Raw genomic sequence first — 21,640 nt, 5'->3', positions numbered from 1 at the left:
CGTTCCATGCTCATGGATTGGAAGAACAAACATTGTGAAGATGTCAATGCTACCTAGAGCAATCTACACATTCAATGCAATCCCCATCAAAATACCAACCACTTTTTTCAAAGAAATGGAACAAATAATCCTAAAATTTGTATGGAACCAGAAGAGACCCCGAATAGCCAGAGGAATATTGAAAAAGAAAAGCAAAGCTGGCGGCATCACAATTCCAGACTTCCAGCTCTATTACAAAGCTGTCATCATCAAGACAGTATGGTCCTGGCACAAAAACAGACACACAGATCAATGGAACAGAATCGAGAGCCCAGAAATGGACCCTCAACTCCATGGCCAATTCATCTTTGACAAAGCAGGAAAGAATGTCCAATGGAAAAAAGACAGTCTCTTCAACAAATGGTGTTGGGAAAACTGGACAGCCACATGGAGAAACTGGACCACTTCCTTACACCACGCACAAAAATAGACTCCAAATAGTTGAAAGACCTAAACGTGAGACAGGAGTCCATCTAAATCCTAAAGGAGACCACAGGCAGCAACCTCTTCGACCTCAGCCACAGCAACTTCTTCCTAGAAACATCGCCAAAAGCAAGGGAAGCAAGGGCAAAAATGAACTATTGGGATTTCATCAAGATAAAAAGCTTTTGCACAGCAAAAGAAACAGTCCACAAAACCAAAAGACAAGCGACAGAATGGGAGAAAATATTTGCAAATGACATGTCAGATAAAGGGCTAGTATCCAAAAATCTATAAAGAACTTATCAAACTCAACACCCAAAGAACAAATAATCCAATCAAGAAATGGGTAGAAGACATGAACAGACATTTTTCCAAAGAAGACATCCAAATGGCCAACAGACACATGAAAAAGTGCTCAACATCGCTCGGCATCAGGGAAATCCAAATCAAAACCTCAATGAGATACCACCTCACACCAGTCAGAATGGCTAAAATTAACAAGTCAAGAAACAACAGATGTTGGCGGAGATGCGGAAAAATGGGAACCCTCCTACAATGTTGGTGGGAATGGAAGTTGGTGCAACCACTCTGCAAAACAGTATGGAGGTTCCTCAAACAATTGAAAATAGAGCTACCATACGATCCAGCAATTGCACTACTGGGTATTTAGCACAAAGATACAAATGTAGGGATCCGAAGGGGTACGTGCACCCCAATGTTTATAGCAGTAATGTCCACAAGAGTCAAACTGTGGAAAGTGCCACGATGTCCATCAATAGATGAATGGATAAAGAAGATGTGGTATATATACACAACGGAATATTATGCAGCCATCAAAAGGAATGAGATCTTGCCATTTGCAACGACGTGGATGGAACTGGAGGGTGTTATGCTGAGTGAAATAAGTCAATCAGAGAAAGACATGTATCATATGACCTCACTGATATGAGGAATTCTTAATCTCAGGAAACAAACTGAGGGTTGCTGGAGTGGTGGGGGGTGAGAGGGATGGGGTGCCTGGGTGATAGACATTGGGGAGGGTATGTGCTATGGTGAGCGCTGTGAATTGTGCAAGACTGTTGAATCACAGATCTGTACCTCTGAAACAAATAATGCAATATATGTTAAAAAAAAAAAGAAAAAGAAGAAGATAGCAGGAGGGGAAGAATGAAGGGGAGTAAATCAGAGGGGGAGATGAACCATGAGAGAAGATGGACTCTGAAAAACAAACTGAGGGTTCTAGAGGGGAGGGGTGTGGGGGGATGGGTTAGCCTGGTGATGGGTATTAAGGAGGGCACGTTCTGCGTGGAGCACTGGGTTTTATGCACAAACAATGAATCATGGAACACGACATCAAAAACTAATGATGATTAACATAACAATAAAAAATTATTTAAAAAAATAATAAATGCATATAAAATAAATCCATCTTTTTAAAGCAAGGGAATACTGGGGTGCCTGGCTGTCTCAGTTGGTAAAGCATACAACTCTTAATCTTCAGGTTGTGAGTTTGAGCCCCACACTGGGCACAGAGTTTAAAAAATTAATAAAATATTTGTATGTGAGTTCGAGCCCTGCATCAGGCTCTGCACTCAGCAGAGAATCTGCTTGGGATCCTCTTCCTCTCCCTTTGCCTCTCCCCCCATATGCAGGGATTCTTTTAAATCTTTAAAAAAAAAAAAATAGATAAAGCAAGGGAATACTGAACACAAAAATCAGGACAAGATTGCTAAAGGAAAGCAGATGGGATACAAGAAAATCACATAATTATATCTGGGTGAACTCATAGGACTGTACCGTGTCTTTTGCATAACTCAAGCATTAAATAAAACCTTTTTTAAATTGATGAAACAACCAATACAAGTGGTATATTTCTGAAAATACCTAGGAAATTGAAATACACTTTGAATTAAACCAAAAAAGTTTTTCAACCTCTATGCACAACAATCTTTCTCTAATACCAATCACTTCCAGCTTTTCATTTTGGCAATTCCATATTTTTGTACAATAAATGTACCAAATAGGACCTGCAAGGCCGATGAAGACTCAACACAGGGCTTTAAGCTGTTTTCTAACTATATTTTGTGACATTATTTTAATTGAAAGTCTGTGATTGGGTTTTGTATTTGTATTCAAGTACTTAAAATGGCAATAAATTGCTTGGATCTTCTCTCCTTAGTCTTACTCTGTTATACAACCAACAACACAACTACAAATATCTTTAAATTTACAGATTAAATGAACAATCAAGTGTGGCTCCTTTGGTAAAATAACTGACTTTTAAATAATCATTAATTATAACATCCACAATAATTTTAGCATTAAAAGGTAATTCGTGTAAAAAAATCATTTGTACGCTAGGATAAAAATCTTTTCTAGCTATATGAACTATGCATCCTACCAATACCCTTTAATCTGGGAGGAAATTTTGACATAAATGCATCATTAATAGCAGAAGAAAAAGTTTACAAACAGCAGTAATTCTAAATAATAAATCTTTTCACCTAGGACATAGTTTGTAGTGTTTCAAGAAAAGTTTTCTCACATTGCAATACAGGAAAATGTCATATCAGATCTTATTATTCAATTTGTCAAAGGTACAGAGAATATAATCAAAGAAAAGAAAAAAAAAACCTCAGTAAATATAAATGCAGACACAGTGCTAAATCCTTTTGAAGTAAAAAATAAATTCTAAAGTAACATGGATACTACATGGAATCGTAAATTACCTGATAGACACTGATCACAAGGCAGAGAAAGCATTATCTTGGCATTAAGTTTATTTTTTAACAATGGAAAATACTAACTAAAAATAACATTTTCTTTACTCCTGGACTCTCTTTCTAAATCTACTATTTTAAATTTAAAGCCAAACATAATCTCTAACCTGCATATCAATAAAACATCTAAGCATGGAACAAAAAAATGCTGAAAGTTATGAAAAGGGGCACCTGGGTGACTCAGTCAGTTAAGCCTCTGCCTTCAGCTAAGGTCATGATCCGGGTCCTGGGATTGTGCCCCGCATTGCTTCGGGCTCCCTGCTAAGGAGGGAGTCTGTTTCTCCCTCGCTGTGCTCTTGTGCTCTTGCTCTCCCTCCTTCCTCCCTCTCAAATAAATAAAATCTTTTTTAAAAAAGTTATGAAAAATGTAAAAATTATTTTTAAAACATGCAAACTTGTATCTGATTGAGATTCATGACCTTTATGAAAAGGGCTAAGAAGAGAAACTCTGGAATTTTGAGTTAAGAGAAAAAAACAAACTTCATTCTCTGTTAATGCCAACTTTAGGAAAATCACAAAACTACACCAAAATATGGGTCCAGACAAGAGCAAAAAATTATGCAATCAATGCCAACTAACATTTCTGCATGAATAAAAAGAAGACTGTTCTCCTATAACTGTGAATTTAGAAACCTCATTTGCTTTCTAAATCCCTATTATTATGCAGGGGGATTGATTAGGACACACAAAGACAGCCAAAGAAAGCAATTTCAAGTTTCAAAAACTTGCACTGCACATAATTTTGAGTTCCAACTAAGAAGTTTGCCAGGCTTGGATTGTCTCCTCCGTCAGAAGACCTGGAAAGGAGGAAATGCTCCCCGGCACAGTCAAGGCGTGACCTACCCAAATCTCCAGGTTCTGATACCCAGACTCCAGCCACCTGTTGCAGCACCATGACAACCACAGGCCTGTGTCACCCACTGCGCACCCCGGCACCCTGCACCCCAGCACCCTGTAGCAGGCTTGTTGGCCAGCCCCTCACCTGACTTCCGGACTGCACCACCTGTGCGATCTCTGGAGCAGATCACCTCAGTGCCTGCGATGGAACCCATATGACTACCACCAGCTCTACAGTAAAGCCCATTTCACATTTACAACTGAGGTTACCTAAACTATCTATCAGAAGAACTCATGAGAAGCCAGGTAAATCATTTATTATTAGTTTTAAACATAAAACGTCTAAAATTTGAAATATTTTGAAAACATTTAAATTTAATTTTATATGCAAACTTTGAAATTATTTCTAAAGATTCATAATCACACAAGCCATACACGATATCAGCTATACTGAGGGGGGAGCAAAAAGGGTTGGAAAATATCAGACACAATAATCTGACAGTCCTTGCTTATTCCGTTATTGATGAATGCAAGGAACACTATTTTAAGGAATCATGATAATTTACACATTTTTTGGTAACTACCTGTCCAAAAAACCAAGCTTGCAGGAAAAGGATTTACTATATTCTCATCTTTATGCAATACTGGCATAGTGCCTTGCACAGGTATTTGTAAATCATTTATTCTTTTAATCTTAATACCAACACAGGGTTTCTTTAACATGCAAACTGCATCTTAACACATGAAAGTATTTTCAGTGTCTCCTTAGATGAGTTTAACTTTCTTTAAAATCTCAAATATTTAACCAAATTATAATAATCACAAATATAATCATGATACAAGCATAAAGGAAAATTATAATCTATTACCCAATGCTTCTCCTTGATTTAAAATATGGTTTTAATAAATACAAGAACAAACCTTCATTAATGGTCATGAAAATAAACTCAGCACATTTTGTTTGTTTGATTCATAATTCTTTGTTGTTGACAGCCTCGTCTTTTGCAGAGTAATATGGGCCCTCTGTACAAACTCCTTCAATGGTATTATACTAAAGACTATCCTCATTGACAACTCTCTGAACACTGAAGTCTTATTAAAATGAAACTTCTTTTAAAAAATTGCATTTGTTTGGTTTTTTACTGTGCTGTAACATACTTCATTTTCATTCTTAAAAGTTTTCTGTGCTATTAGCCAGCTGTGATTATTCCCATTTGAGAGATGATGAAACTAAGGCTCAGAAATGGAAATCACTCCCCTGAAGTCGAACAGCAAGTAGGTGCAGTGAACTGACTGCACATTTAGTATCACCAAAACCCAGACCCCAAATATAACTACCTCTTTGCTAGGCTCTTCAGCTACCACAATAAAGCAAACCAAAAGCCCACTAAATCAAGAATAAACTTGCAGTACCAAGCCCAGATGGTTTCACAGAAATTTTTAAGAAACATAATCCAATGTTATTTAAGCTATTCCTGAGCACAAGGAAAAAAAGAAAAAAAAAAAAAAGCTTTAAATCCTTTAAGAAGCAAGCCTAACTGGGTAACAAACTCGAGAAATGGCCCAAGAAAACCGCAGAACAATTTTATTTAAGAGTATTGATGAAAATTCTTTTAAAAAATGAGGAAGCAGGCAACCCTCTCGGGTCCCCTCCCTCTTCAGGTGCTTTGTACTATCGCTCACTATGACTCAATAAACTTTGCTGCCCACCACAAAAAAAAAAAAAAAAAAGAGGACGCAAAATCCAAAAGCACATTAAAATAATAAACCATGACTAAAAAATCATTCCAGAGTATAAGAATGCTCCAATATTAGTACATTTGTTATATAATTTTTGTGCACGTGCATGTGTGTGTATGGATAAATATACATAAATGTATATCTGAACATACACATATTCTCCAGCTCAGTTCACTGAGAGGGCACGGGACCAACACCCCAATATCAATAACCACGTAGATCTTGGCTTCTAAATATTTGGGGTAGGAAAAGTTCAAGATGAGCCTGCATATCTCATTGTGCCCAAAAGGGAGGGAATGTTCAAAGAATGATGAGACATGTCAAAAGCACAAAGAACCCAGCATAAAGGATTCCCATGGGCCAAACCTATGACAATTTAAGCATCAATATAAATAACAATATTAACAGATTATAACTCATTGAATAGAATAGGAAACCATAAATCCTAATTGATAAAAATAAATAAATTGAAAGCTTAATAAATAAGTATTTATATAGTTTTTCAAAACAAAACAAAAAAAATTAGAGTAGGGAAGCACAGAAGTCTTGCATAGAAGATCTTAAGCAATCAAAGTGAACATTACCAGTAACAGAACAAAATGAAACTGTGTACCACCTAATAAGATGTAATGAAAAGAATACAGTTCCACCTCTGTGATAGCCCTGCCAATGATGCCCCAAGAATCTAATCACAAGGAAACATCAGAAAACAAAAATTAAAGGAGAGTCTATAAAATAACTGGCCTGTAATCCTCAAAGATGTCAATATTACGAAAAATCAAGGAGGGACGACTGGGTGGCTCAGTGGGTTAAGCATCTGCCTTCAGCTCAGGTCATGATCCCAGGGTCCTGGGATGGAGTTCCGCACTGGGCTCCTTGCTCAGGGCAGGGGAGCCTGCTTCTCCCTCTGCCTGCCATTCCCCCCGCTTGTGCTCTCTCTCTCTTTCTCTCTCTCTCTCAAGTAACCAAAATCTTAAAAAAAAAAAAAAAAAGAAAAAGAAAATCAAGAAAAGACTAAGGACTATTTAAGAATGAAGGGATGCTTAAAAACCCTGAAAACAAGAAAATGCAATGCATCATTCTGGACTGGATACCTTTGCTACAAAGAACATCACTATTACAAATGGTGATATATAAAAAAGTCTAAAGATTAGGGGAAAGTACTTATCAATGGTAACTTCTTGATTTTGATGGAAATACTGTGGTTATACAGGAAACTGCCTTTTTAGGAAATATACACTGAAGTATTGAGGAGCAATGGGGCATGAAGGCAAATTTTTCAAGGAAATAAAAGTTCTTTGTACTACAATTGCAACCCTCCTAAAAGTTCGAGATTGCCCAAAGTAAAATAAGAAAATTATTTTTAAAATAAAATAAAAAGGAATAAAATTTAAGAAAATAAGCAAGATCTGTGTAAAGATATTTTTTAAGGGGCGCCTGGGTGGCTCAGTTGGTTAAGCGACTGCCTTCGGCTCAGGTGATCCTGGAGTCCTGGGATGGAGTCCCACGTCTGGCTCCCTGCTCAGCAGGGAGTCTGCTTCTCCCTCTGACCCTCCCCCCTCTCATGCTCTCTCTCTCTCTTTCATTCCCTCTCTCAAATAAATAAACAAAATTTAAAAAAAAAAGAATTTAAAGATATTTTTTAAATGTCCTTTCGAAGGACTTAAAAGAACATTTAAATGGAAAGGCACACCATATTTCTGGGCAGGAAAAGTCAACATCTAAAAGATATTTCTCTATGTTAGTCCATAAACTAAAGACATTCCTAATAAAACTATCAATAAGTTCTTGGAATTTGACATATTGATTCTAAAGTTAAATATAATGAGGGAAAATAAACAAGAATAGCCTGAAAAGTTCTAAAAACATGCTTATAAAGTTCTAAAAACATGTTATAAAGCTACAAACAATTAAAACATTGAGGTAATGGTACATAAATAGATCACTATATAGAAACAGAATCAACTTTTAATATTGCACTGGTTAAATAAATTATGGTAGATGCATACAATGTAATACTATGGGATCATTTTAAAAAGAGGGCGCTCTACATGTACTCAAATTTTAAAAATCACATTCAAGTTAGTGTTAAATGAAAAAATATTCAGAACAACAAATATAGATACTACGATTTACATAAAAAATGTACACATATACATATATAAGCTTTATAGAATATCCTATATAGAATATCTCTGGAAAGCCCTAAAAGAAACTGTTTAACAGTGGTTAACCAAAAAGAGGAAACTGGCTGTCTGATGGCAAAAGTGAGAATATGTATTTTTTACCCATTTATATCTTCTCTTTTTTTAAGATGTATTTATTTATATGAGAGAGAGCGCACACACATGGCGGGGGAGGGGCAGAGGGAAAGAATCTCAAGCAGACTCCCCAGTAAGCGAGCACAGAGCCCAATGCAGGGCTTAATCTCATGATCCTGAGACCATCACCTAAGTCGAAATCAAGCATCAGACACTTAACTGACTGAGCCACCCAGGCGCCTCCCCCATTTATATCTTCCAAATTGTGTACTTTGTTGTATACTTTGCACTGCCTATTTAAAATAGTATTTATTTAATATACATTTATACTATAATGATTTTAATAAGTTTAATTGTCAAAAAGGAATGAATGTACCTATCTCAGGTCCAAATTCCTCCTACTAATGCAATCTGCCCTGAATGTTGAGAGTTCTCAGTAAAGTGTCCAAATTTCAGGCGATAGTTCCTGTTGAAAGTTAAATAAAAACAAAATGGGTGAGATAAGCAGCCTGAAAAAAAAAAAAAAAAGACTGTACCATCAGTCTTCCCCTCAAAGGGACACCTGTGTCCTTTCTAAGTATCTGATGCATTTCCAAAACAGAACAGAAGCAACAAAGCTAATGGTGAATCAGAGACAAATATCCTTAGGACTGGAATTTAAACAAATGTCTGGTGAAAAACTAGTTAGAAGATGGAGATAACAGAGCACATTCTCCACAAAGTGGAGAATTTGACTTCTTCTTTAACCTCATTCAACAGGAGAAAATGTACCTACAGGAAGAATATTCTGATGAGAAAGGTGAATACTCTGGAGGGTCAGAGAAGCCCCGCAGGTAAAAAATAGTTAAGATTACTCCTCAACACTACCCATGTCCATCTGCTGGGATGTGCCTGTCACTAAATGATGTGCTTTCCCAAGAAGCAAGACTTCCTAGAAAGAGCCCTGAAGAATGGACAAGCATGCTTTGAATCCAGGTCCTAGTTCTTCTTGAGCCTAATTAGGGAGTGACACAAAACATTAGTCCTTTAACGCCTGACATACTCCAGATCAACTGGGAAAGTTCAGATTTCTGAACCTCCCATGCTAAAAATGAGAAGAGAACTATGAAATCTCCTAAAAGTGCTATCACTCACACAACAAACACACACACATACAGACACACACACACCAAAAGGTCCCATCTGTCCAACCAATTGTCCATACTTTGACATCTCTCTCTTCTGAAGTTTCCAATTCCTTCTCTAGAAAATAGTAAATCAACGTTTAGTATAACTAGTTTGTATAACTAACAAATACATTTTCAAATGCATAATCTACTAAGGTTTGAATGCTAAAAGACTGAACAATTTCAAACATAGATTTGGAAAAATTTACTGATGTGTGATGATTACACATTTAAACTATCACTATACGTTTCCTTCCATTTTGTTTAAGTCCCACTATAAACAAACTTAACAGAAAGAAGACATCCCTGCATAATCCCTAATTCATCCGAAATCCTTTCTATCCCTTTAATTCATGCCACACAGCAGGATTAATAAGGGATATTAGGATTTTCCAAATTATCATGCTATGGGCAACCATCAGTGAAACACACATTCATTATCAACATGCATAAGTAGGGCATGAAGAGATAGAGCTCTATTTCAGCAAAAAAAGATGAAAAACAAGGTAAGGTTTAATCATGTAGACAGGAAAGGAAAAAAAAAAACAGACTAGGAGAACATGGATCACTGTGCAGCGCAAGACTACATATTGTGAAGGCTAAATATACATCCCCCTTTGACAGGGGTCCCCAAAACACAGCAACTAGAAACCTGGGCTCTATCCACCATTTAATAAAGGTATTACTTTTCCTATTTCCAAATACCTAAATTAATGTTTAGGAAATTTGTTTTTCAACTGAGTCTCTCTGATTATAAATGCAACAATGCTCATTCCAAAAAATTTTTAAGAAGGAAAATCAAAATTACCAGTAGTCTCACTACCAAATTAGCATTCCAGTGTATTTTTTCTAACATATGTACATTTATAAACACATTTAAACACAACTGGGCTCATGTGATGTATACAATTTTGTATAATGCTTTCTTTCCTTAAACATAGGTTTGGAATAATTCTAACATTTTAAAATATTGATCCAAGTTACAAATATCACATCACAGTGTGCAGTTAAATAGCCCTTGTACTAGATACTTAGGTTATTTCTAATATTTTGTTAGCAAAATAGATAAGAGATCAATATTTCATTGATGGACACCAAACAGCACCAAGCCTTCCTCGCAGAGGTTCTGGTAAAGTGAATAAATGAGAACTGTCACAGCTCTAGTGATCAGCTCTGATGATCTACTGAACATGACATGACATCCTTACCAAGCCAGGCTCCTTAATTCATACCTTCACAAACACACGTTTGCCTTGATCCCTTTGTTTCATTTTTGCAATTTTGTTTGGTTTGTTAACAAATTGAGAAAATGAAAGTGATTAGAGGCCAGCCTTAAAATTCAGTGACTTACCGCACACCTGCAATGAGCTTAGCCAAATAGAGTAGAAGAGTATTGGCTATAAGTGGCCCAGAGAAACCTAGAGGATAAGGCCTGAAAGACCTAAGGTAGAGTCTGATTTAAATTTTTCTCAACCTGACCTTAAGCAACTCTCCTTTGAGACCAGGCCAGAATTTCTAAGCAGAACTAGCTTTCAGCAATAGTCATTTATTTTAATAGGAAAGGCAGAGGATAGCTATATGCACTTGGACTTCCAATCAGACAAGAATTAGAAAATAGCAATTGTGTTTCAAAAAGGGGGGAGGAGCTAATGTAAATGAAGTATTTTCCTCCTATAGCCTTAGAGCTGTGTTGTTCAGAGTGCAGCCTGCAATCCTACCCAATTTGGTGGAGTACATCAATATTTTTATAATATGTGATATGGAACAAAATAGAAAATATCAGAGTACAGCACCATGTACAAAGGTGGGAAAGTATTGTTTTGTGGAAATTTTGTTTCAGTTTTGTGTGTATATGTGTGTTGGGTCAGGTTGGGTAAAATTACTTCCTACTGTGCCCTAGCTTTAATTTCCTTAATTTTTTCATATATACAGAAGTCATTAATTTGTACAACAAATGTTTATTTAGTAACTATACTATAGTGTTGATGAGACAACAGTACCCTGGTATGACAAAAGTGAATAAAAATACTTGGGTCCCTACCCTTGTAAACTTCTTACAGTTTAGAAACAATCAAATAATCACATAAATATAGAGCAACAGTGTAACTAAACATTCACGCTCAAAATAATCCTTTTTCATGAAATTTTGCTGATCTATTGTGTTCAATGCTCTATGCTTAAGTGTTATAGAAGGAAACAATTAGGGAATTAAGATAGATTATCACTAGGAAAGCTGATTCAAATTGGCGGAGAGGTGGGCGTGACCAGTCAGGATTCTCTGAGGAAGTACATTCAAGCAGAGACTGGAATGATGTACCAAAAAGAAAGTGGGAAGAAAGTCTGGCAGAAAACAGCACTTATGGCAAGGGCCTGTACAGTTCGAAAAAAAGAAAAGCCAATGGGCATTTAGGAAAACTAAAACCATCTAGATAAGGTTTGGGGGTTGCTTCGGATAGGAAGAGATAATACAGGAATTTTAAGTCTCCTGAGAGCAAAGAGAATGATCCAATTTGCATTTTAAAAGATCATGAGTGGAGCAGAAATAGGAAGGAGGCTGGAGTGGCTAGTGAGATGATTGCCAAGTAGAGACTAGAAGACTGATCTAATACATATTTTGGAAGCAGAAATAAGGTTTGGCGATAGTTTGGATGTGATGAGGGCTGAGAAACCATGAGATACCTGGGATAACTCACAGGTTTCCCCAAGTGAGCAGTGAAATGGGATGAGATTCATGAGAAACCTGGAGAAGCAGCGCTGAGAGGAAAATCCCAGTTCACCTAGTTACAGTTAACAAGTACAGATGTCAAATTAATAACTAGAACGGGATGGAGACATAAAAAAAGTCAGCATCAAAAGGGTTTTGATGACACATGATTCTGCTCTGTAAGTATTTACCTTCAATAATAAATAACACAAACACAAAAAAATCTAAAATAAATTTTAAAGATTCTATGGAGCAACAGCTCATAAATACCATAGTAGCTGAAGCCACTGTGTATCTGAAAACGTAGAGCAACAGTGTAACTAAACATTCATACTCAAAATAATCCTCTTCCAGGAAATGATAAGAGAATCACTTGTCTATTGTGTTCACTTGCTGTATGCTCCACATCTAACATAGCACATGACACACAGTGGGTGTTAAAATATCTACTGAAGATATATACCCACTACTAGGCAGAATAAACCCAGCAAAAAAAGGACAAATAGTGCAAATAACAAGCAATTGTGCAAGGAAAAACTCTGTACTATGAAACATTCAAATGTACTAGAGCAAGGACATTTCTCAGGGAAAAAGGAAAATGAGCTTTATATGCTATCATACCCTAATAGTATCAGAGCTAGATTCTGTTCCTAAGAATCAGCTTAATTTCAATACCAGAAATTCCATCCCTAGACAACCAATGGTAAAATATGTTCACCATTCCCTATTATCCCTACATATGAGAAAGAATTAAAATGTAATAAAAGTTTGATATTTGAAGCTATAGTAAAATCTCATCCAGGTTATTAAAACAAAAGAGATTAGAAGGAATTTTATTAAAATAAAAATGGCAATTACTGATGATTTTTCTTTATTCCCTTGTTCACAAAAGTCGTATCAATACATAGGAGAAAATTCAGAAAATACCCACAGACACAAACAAGAGTCCATCACCCAGAAGTAATTAACCACTTTCAACATTTTGCACAGAACTTTCTCTGTGCATACATTGGGGTAGAGAGTAAACAGTGATCCACAACTAATCATATAATTGTTTTAGACTATGAAGATTACAGAATGCTGCTATGGCTAGTGTACAGTATTGAGGGAAGACTAACTTGAAGTAACAACTGAGCTAAGTAAGCTATCTGAAGGATGAGATGGAATTAACCAAAGAAGTGCAGGTCAGGGTAGCAGTCAAGACAGAGGGAACAAGAATGTGAGTAGGGGGCACCTGGGTGGCTCAGTTGGTTAAGCGACTGCCTTCGGCTCAGGTCATGATCCTGGAGTCCCGGGATCGAGTCCCACATCGGGATCCCTGCTCGGCAGGGAGTCTGCTTCCCCCTCTGACCCTCTTCCCTCTCGTGCTCTCTATCTCTCATTCTCTCTCTCTCAAATAAATAAATAAAATCTTTTAAAAAAAAAAAAAAAAAAAAAAAAAAGAATGTGAGTAGGGCACCAGCCCCACCTAGCCAGGAAATGGGGGAGAAAGTTTTGGTGGAAGGAGGAGATTGGCTGGGCAAAGCCTTACTGAGAGAGCTAAGAGGACTTGATCCGCAGGGAAAGAAGGATGAGATTGTTCCAACTGCTTATGTGGGGAAAGGATTAGGCCCTGCAAGTGCAGACTTCTGTGATCAGCATCTTCTCCCAAAGGGCATGGAGGGTGGGGAAACAAGAATCTTCGGGGGTGTGCAATACAATATTTTAAAGACAATAATACAATATTTTAAATTTATATTTTAGGTTCCACAAAACCTTCTAGATTGGTAGCAAGTGAAGAAAAACAGTGACTTTAATTCTTGCACAAGTCCCAAGAAATTCATATTAGAGATGGAGATGGGGGTGCGCCTGAGTGGCTCAGTCGTTAAGCATCTGCCTTTGGCTCAGGTCATGATCCCAGATCCTGGGATGGAGCCCCGCATCGGGCTCCCTGCTCCGCGGGAGGCCTGCTTCTCCCTCTCCCACTCCCCCTGCTTGTGTTCCTTCTCTTGCTGTGTCTCTATCAAATAAATATATAAAATCTTTAAAAAAAAGAAAAAGAAAGAAATGGAGGTGGGCAGAGGAGCACTGAATATTCATAACAAAAAATAATATAAATTTTAAAAGACTGAAAGACCTGCATTAGACATTGAGTTTAATGATAGTATGGAATATACCTGTTTTATCACCATATTTCTAATAAATATATAACAAATTAGTACCAAGGAAATAATCATTTCCTTTATGAAGAAAAACTGGGCTAATATAAAGGGATGATCTTGAAGACATCCAGACAAGAAAAACACATCACTATCCACAGGACAAAGCCCCACACAAAGACTTCTGTCCTCTAGAGAAATGGACTTGGTGGTGGAGGTCTAGGACTAGGTCCCTCAAAGGCCTAGAGAGAATAGGTCCCTCAACACTAACTATCCCTCCTTCACCCATCTATTCACTCAAGAAAAAAGGTTTAACACAGCAATTCCACTACTAGGCATATATCCAAGAGTAAAGAAAACACACATACACATTAAAACTAATTCGTGAATGTCCCTAGCACATTATTCAAAACAGCCAAAAAGTATAAACAACCGAAATGCCCATCAACTGATGACTAAACAAAAAGTTATATATCCATACAATGGAATACAAGTCAGCCATAAAAAGGAATAAAGTACTGATAGATGCTACACGATAGATGAACCTTGAAAACATTATGCTAAGTGAAAGAATTCAGTCACAAAAACCCACATATTATATGGTTACACTTATTTTTTAAAAAGATTTTATTTATTTATTCATGAGAGACAGAGAGAGAGGCAGAGGGAGAAGCAGGCTCCCCAAGGAGCAGGGAGCCCGATGCAGGATTCGATCCCAGGACCCCGGGACCATGACCAGAGCCTAAGGCAGATGCTTAAGAACTGAGCCATCCAGGCGCCCTATATGGTTCTACTTATACGAAATGTCTACAACAGGCAAATCTATTGAGACAGAAAGCAGATTAGTCATTGCTTGAGGCTAAAGGGGGTGGGAGCTGGAGGGAAAGGGACAATAACTGCTAATGGGAACAGGGTTTCTTTGGAGATGATAAAAATGTTCTAACATTGATTCTGATGATAGTTGCACAATTCTATGCACGTACTAAAACCACTTTAAATAGGCGGATTATATGGTATATGAGTTATATCTTAATAAAGTTGTTATTTAAAAAGAGAGAGGATATTTTAGCATCCCCAGGCATTATGGTAAATTGCTAGAGATACAGCAAAGGAAAAAAAAAAAAAAAGAACCTGTTCTCAAAGCCCTAACATTCTAAGGGGGGGGGGGGGGAGCCAGTCAAGATACAGGGACAAAACAATGAAAAACAGAAAGAAAAGAAATCACAGACTACCCAAGGTTAGTTAGGCACCTAACTTAGTCCTGGGTGATTCAGAAGGTGTCAAGTAGAGAACTCAAATTTTCATCCTTTATTTGAAATTTAAATCTAAATAACTTTTTAAAAATTATGTACCTGTTCAGCTTCTTAAAATCTTCATTCTTATAGAAAGTTAATAATGGATTTTTAAAAAGCATCTGTGCACCTACAAGGTTTAAAACCTGTATTTTTAACTTTAGACAAGCAACCGATTTAAATGTTAATAAAACGAAACAAGTCTCCGATTTAAATTGTACTACCAAGTTCGTGGAGTGTTGTAAAGACTGTGTGCAAACTTTTCATAACGCCTTAAACTGGGAGAAAGAGGGCCTAAAAAACCGAACAGCCGTGTAATACATTCCAAAACAAAGCATGGGGGGTTGGGAGGAGACCAGCAAGGCAGAATTTGAGTAATGATCGTAAAGAAGAACCAAGTGTTTCAAAGCAAAAATGGACCTTTAAGAATTAAAGCCACTAATTTTCAACCACAACACTTGGAAATTATATTAGTAACTGTTACCATTGAAACGGTGAAGCCGAATTTTCCAAGATTAAAAATATAAATTACAGCAAATTCAAGTGGGTGAAATAGGTCAAAACTTGGTCCGAACCTAGGTGGAACTGAGCCTACCATACACCGAGATAAGGGTGAACCAACGCCAACTTCTACATTTCCAAAGCAGGTTTAATAAACCGCCTTGAGGGGTAATTTACCAAGTGCTAAAAAAAAAAAAAAGTTTGCCCTCTGTTTTCCTGGAGCAGAAACCTTACAAAACCCCTCCTGGGCATCGCCCACAACCAAAGCCAGCCCGTGCAGACCTGCACCGGGCAGTTTAGGGGAAGACTGGCTCCGAGTTCACCCGGAAAGCCTCTGAATCTAGCCCTGCTGGTTTCATTGGCTAAGCCTGGAGGAAAAACCCAAGCTCGAACCCGGAGCCCCAGCCTGCCTGCCTCCCTCCTCCACATTCCCACCCTACGCCACGTCCTGTGCGTGCCTGGCATTCCACGCAAAGCGATCCAACTCATTTATTAAGCTCCCACTGTCTACACCGCATCGTGGCTTCAGGCACTGCAGGAAGAAATGGCCCCTTGCCGGAAAAACCAAAAGGACAGCACGGGGGCTGCGGACGAACCCGTGAGAGAGGCTGCCTGCCTGCGGCGAGGTGTTCTGGAGAGGAGCCCCCGCCTTCACTCCCCCGGGTCGTGACAGTTCCAGAGAAGAGATGGCACCGAGGGCGCAGCAGGCCGTGCCTCCCTGGAGTCCGCCACAGACCAGGCTGAAAGAAGAATGGGAAGGAGTCGGCATCCCTGGACCACCCGCGCGCTCCTCTGCTGCAAGGAGCGCGACCCAGACTTCGGCCCCCGGAGAACGGCGAGCGCGGGGACCGAACCCCCGAGAGGGCCGGAGAGGACTGTCACTGGCTCCCGCTTCCCTCTGCTGCGACTATGGCCGGCCGCTCTCTCCCCAGCATGACAGCGGCGACGGTCGGGCACCAAGCGTCTCCCGCCCCGTGTCTCCGCTGCCCCTGCCGCCGGCACCCCCAGCGGCTCCGAGCAGAGGGGGACAGTGCCGAGAAGACCGCCCGGACCCCTCCCCCCACCATCCCTATCGCCCGCACTCGGGAAAAGCGGTTACCTGGCACGCGGGTGGGGACCGGGATACGACCCAGAGGAAGAAGATGAGGAGGAAGAGGGTGGCCTCCGGCCCAGGGAGATTTGGGAAATTTGGAAGACTTGTTCCGCACTGGGTGACAGCTGTTCGCTGCGCACGCGCATCGGCCCCCAGACGCTTGATCACTCCGCCGCTCCTCACCCTCCCGTCGAGGGGATGGGAGGCAGCCGCGAAGGCGCGCACACAGCGCCTGCCGGCTTTCCTGCGCGGGGGCGCGCGCGCTGTCACGTGACCACTGGGGCCCGGCACTTAGTGGGTCACGTGAACTTCCAAACAGTTTAAAGATGCCCGGCACCTTCTTGGTTTGGGATTAGTCTTCCGTGCTGTTCTTAATCTAGGTTTGCTGTCGTGCATCTTGTTCTCTGGGGAGGGGCATGTCCACTCTTTCCCAGAGGGGAAGACACTTAAGGAGAAGGAAGGAACAGGTGCACAGAACCTTGCCCGGAAGTGCCTACCGGGTTCCCGCGGGGCTGGACCTGATAGAGTCCACGCGCCACACGTCGTCCTGGGCCCCAACGCGGGCCTATGGCGGCCTCCGGCGCGCGGACGTCAGAGTGGCGTTGCCATGGGTGGGGCTTCGGAATGCCCAGCGGAGCCTGGCTAGGATGTCGGGGCTCGCTGCTGGGCAGCAGTGACAGCGTCTTACTGGCCGGGGCTCCTGCGCCTCCCAGCAACAATGGGAGATCCCGAGTGGGCCAAGGGGTCCACCTGCCAACCTTTTAACGAGTAACTGTCAGGCAAAAGACCGTGTTCTTTGACTAGAAGAGCGAAACTGTGCCATATTCCAAGCACCTAGGTGGAGCACGGCCCATCCAGGTGTGCGCTGGAGCTGGGGAGAACCGAGGGTGGCCACAACAGGAATCGAGGCTCGGTAGCTCTCAAAAACTAGGGACTGACAGCAGTTTTGGCCGGAATTGTAGTAACAGGAAGTGCAAGTGTCTCCGGACCCCTGAGAACGTACTTAAATTAGCTTGCTACTACTTGTTACTTCTGTGCTGTAACTCCGCCTTCCAAGGTGTCAGAAGGAACCAGAGACCTTAAACCTTTGTACTGCCAAAGACAGATGGCTAACACCAGATGTTTTGCAAAGCTCAATTTTTTTTAACTTCCTGCAGAGTACCCAGCTGGGTCCCTTGTAGCGTCTCCCCTAACGTCCTCTTAGCTAAGACTACTCAAGATCATTACACTCCTGAGCACACTTGAACTAATATGCTGAGCTTCCTATTACAATCCACTGATTTCTGCTTTTTTAAAATATCTCAACAGGTCCACTTACCACACCCTTCAAGTCTTTTCTCTCTGGGAAGAGCATATCGAGGTCAGATGAAATGTGGTTAAGTAAGGCTAATGGGATTATTGGTCCACCACATTTCTTTAGTTATTAAATTAGAAACAAGGTTTATGCTGTATTACCCATATACACGTCTGAACTTGCCTAATATATATACTCAAATGGGAATTTTCCAAATGTGTATACTATTAGGATCCCAACCCTCCTTACAAGGCAGTTGGATATGCTAAAACAATAAATACATAACCCAACATTTATTTAGAGCTTACTGTGAGCTTGACACTGTTTTTAAGTGCCTCACAAATATTAGCTAAATTTCTCCTTATAATAATTCAATGGCTAGGTATTATTATTATCTCATTTTAGATATTAAAACTGAAGTATAGAGGTTAAGAAATTTGTCAAACAGCTACTAAAATCCAGGGTACTTAGGAAGCCATATGCTGTATTAGACTGGCAACCTGGTACACCAGGATAAAGTCTGGAAATCTGAATTCCAGTCCCTTTACATTTTGCGGATGTGAGATGTTACACAAATAACATTTGTTAAGCACAGTAAATCAAATTTCAGAACTTTTTTAAACTGAAAAATTAGGGTAACATATCAGCCTTGCTGACTTCAAGCATGTTGAACGTCAAAGAAAATAATGTAAAATCCCAAAACACTTAAAAAGCTGGAAAACAACAAATACAGATATCATATGCATCAAAGACATGTAGAAGAAAATTTGTAGCAGCATTAATTGTGAAATCCCAAACTGGAAACAACCCAAACAGTCATCAACAGAATGAAGATATAAATGCTTGTATATTTATACAATGGAAACTAAACAACAATGAAAATAAATGAACTGCTATCTAAAATAGAATGGCTAGGGTGCCTGGGTGGCTCAGTTGGTTAAGTAGCTGCCTTCCGCTCAGGTCATGATCTCATAGTCCTGGGATCCTGGGATCGAGCCCCACATCAGGCTCCCTGCTCACTGGGGAGTCTGCTTCTCCCTCTACCCTCTACCCCCTGCTCATGTGCTCTCTCTCTCTCTCTCTGTGTCTCTCTCTCAGATAAATAAATAAAATCTTTTAAAAAATAAATAATGAAATAAAATGGCTAAATCTCACAAATACAGTGTTAAGTGAAAGAAGCTAGACACAAAAGAATACATGATATATGATTCATTTACATAACATTTAAAAATAGATAAAACTATTCTATGGTGTTAAAAGTCAAAGTAATGGCTACATTTGAGGAGGAGAAAGGGGGCAGAGCAACTGGGAAGGAAGAGGTGGGGAACCTCTGGGATGCTGGTTATGCTCTATTTTTTTACCTTGATGACAATAATTGTGATAATTCATCAAGCTGTATACTTAGGATATATGCACTTTTGTTTGTATGACATTTAAAAGACTTTTAAAACATTAGTATGTTAATTTTTGTATATTTTTTATATCAACTTTCTTACTCACCTTTTGACAAATGGACCACCCAGGTTGATTTAACTTGATAAACTAAAAGGTAAAACTTATGGACCTTCCCCTTCCTTTTCCAAAACAATTTTTGTAGTACTGGAAGGGGAAAACTTTAAGACAAAAACAAATGGATGGGAAACTGAGCTCCTTCTTCCTTTTGGTCCTATTGACCCTTAAGATTTTAAGTAACTGGGAAAAAAAAAGAATTTCAGTAACTGAAAGGGTTTTTTTTTTTCTCTTTTTAACTCTTTGTTTCTTTTAGGTGGATATTTTCCTTTTTTTATCAGGGTTGTCAATAACTCAGAAAGAAATGTAACACTATTACAATAATTTTGTTAGCGTAAGTAATTTTTTTAGCTTTTCCAGCCATATTACAAACATACTATTATTTCAAATCCTTTTCAGCTGCAGGCAAAGACTATATTAAAAGTTTAAAAATATAAAGGGGATGATTTTGTAAATATTTTCTTCACCTTAGTTTGTTGAAATCATTTCAGATAGTAAAGAAGGCAGCAGGTCCATTTATGACAGCATATGATAATGCCATCTGTGTATTAACCAATTGTGTTAGTCTGTAGACCAGAGGGTTTACTGGGGAGATGTGTTGGCTTACATTGAAGCCCCAGGACAAAATTATCTGGAGTAATAAGTATCTTATCACATATTTAACCATTAAACACCATATAATTTCCAATGTATTGAACCAATGGATTCCAGTGTATTAAACCAATCTATAGAGAAGACCTATTAATTACCTCATTCAACTTTTACTGCAATGTGCTAGGAAATAGTATTCTTTTATGAATTATAGAAAGGAAATGGTTTATTTGGTGGAGAAATTATTGTGACTTCATCCCAATCAAGAATCAAAGCAAATTCTGGTTTGTTAATGCATGCATACACTTCATTTCATTTTTTCAAAGGTTAATTCTTATTTCTCATAAAAAATTGTTTTGGGGTCTTCAGCAAGTTGATCTTAAATGAAAGACAGGCTGCTTTTGTTTATGTGCTTATATATCTTTTAAGTACTTACTACCACTTTGAAAAACCCTGGCATTACCTGCTCAAATTGAACATATGCATACCCTGTGACCTAGTAATTTCTCTCCTAGGTATATACCTAACAGAAATGCATGTGTATGTGCATCAAAACACATATTAAGAGCAGCATTATTTGTAATTACCAAAAACATATTACTAAAGATAAAAGGTGGAAGTCAATGTTTATAGCTGTAATAACCATAGAACAAGGCCATTATTTCAGGTAGAGGCCACGTATGTTTATCTCAGGCCTGCAGTTTAGGCCTTCCATGAATAAGGATAGAAGTAAAGTTTTATGCTCACGAAGTGGAGGAAAGGTGGTTCAAACTGACCAGGAGGAGACAGAGTCCTGATGGTGGTAGTTTGTGATGGGCATACCTGAGAACGGTTGGGATTTGTACCAGAGTCAACCAAGCTAACCATTGTGGTGGATGGGGAGGAATTTTTTTGGATACTGATTAATACGGCATCAGGGTTCCAGTCTAAGCACATCTCTTCCAATAATGGTCATAGAGTATCTGTACTTTCACAAGATATCCTCATCACCAAGGGGTACTATACCCCTCTACCCTTAAGCAATGAGCTTAAAAGATCCCTTCACAGAGGGAGACATGAGCTATTGTATTGCTATTTTTTATAAAGTCTCTCATTACAATAGGAAACAAAGCACTTGACATCTTAGAAATGAAATTAATGGATTATTTGGAAAGAGACCACAAAATGTCTTCTTGGAATTGCTTTAACAATCCTTGATTTTCAGAGTATTACCAATTTCTTTTTACTTGTTCCTTTATTAATTTCTGTCTGGCTTGCTTCGTCTCCAGCAAT

General features: G+C 39.0%; 1 protein-coding gene across 12 annotated transcripts in view; it reads right to left on the bottom strand.

Annotated features, from left to right (window-relative positions):
- Nucleotides 1–21,640, bottom strand: part of KDM4C (lysine demethylase 4C) — a 586,257-nt gene that overhangs the window by 507,355 nt on the left and 57,262 nt on the right. For 9 of the 12 annotated variants that reach the window (XR_012374773.1, XM_025887836.2, XM_073880749.1 and 6 more), the window contains exon 1: nt 16,981–17,113. The exons of 1 other annotated variant lie outside the window; for it this stretch is intronic. The gene's annotated coding sequence lies outside the window, so the exon portion shown is untranslated. Of the gene's footprint in view, nt 1–16,477; nt 16,622–16,980; nt 17,267–21,640 lie in introns of those variants that run through there. 2 more of the 12 variants (XM_025887835.2, XM_025887837.2) reach the window with 2 other exon arrangements.

The sequence above is a fragment of the Callorhinus ursinus genome, unplaced genomic scaffold (assembly GCF_003265705.2).
Source record: "Callorhinus ursinus isolate GAN/ISIS: 27379988/994484 unplaced genomic scaffold, GSC_fseal_2.0 scaffold39, whole genome shotgun sequence".
Classification (NCBI taxonomy): domain Eukaryota; kingdom Metazoa; phylum Chordata; class Mammalia; order Carnivora; family Otariidae; genus Callorhinus; species Callorhinus ursinus.
The sequence above is the reverse complement of the archived record's forward strand: the minus strand, read 5'-3'. Positions and strand labels throughout refer to the sequence as shown.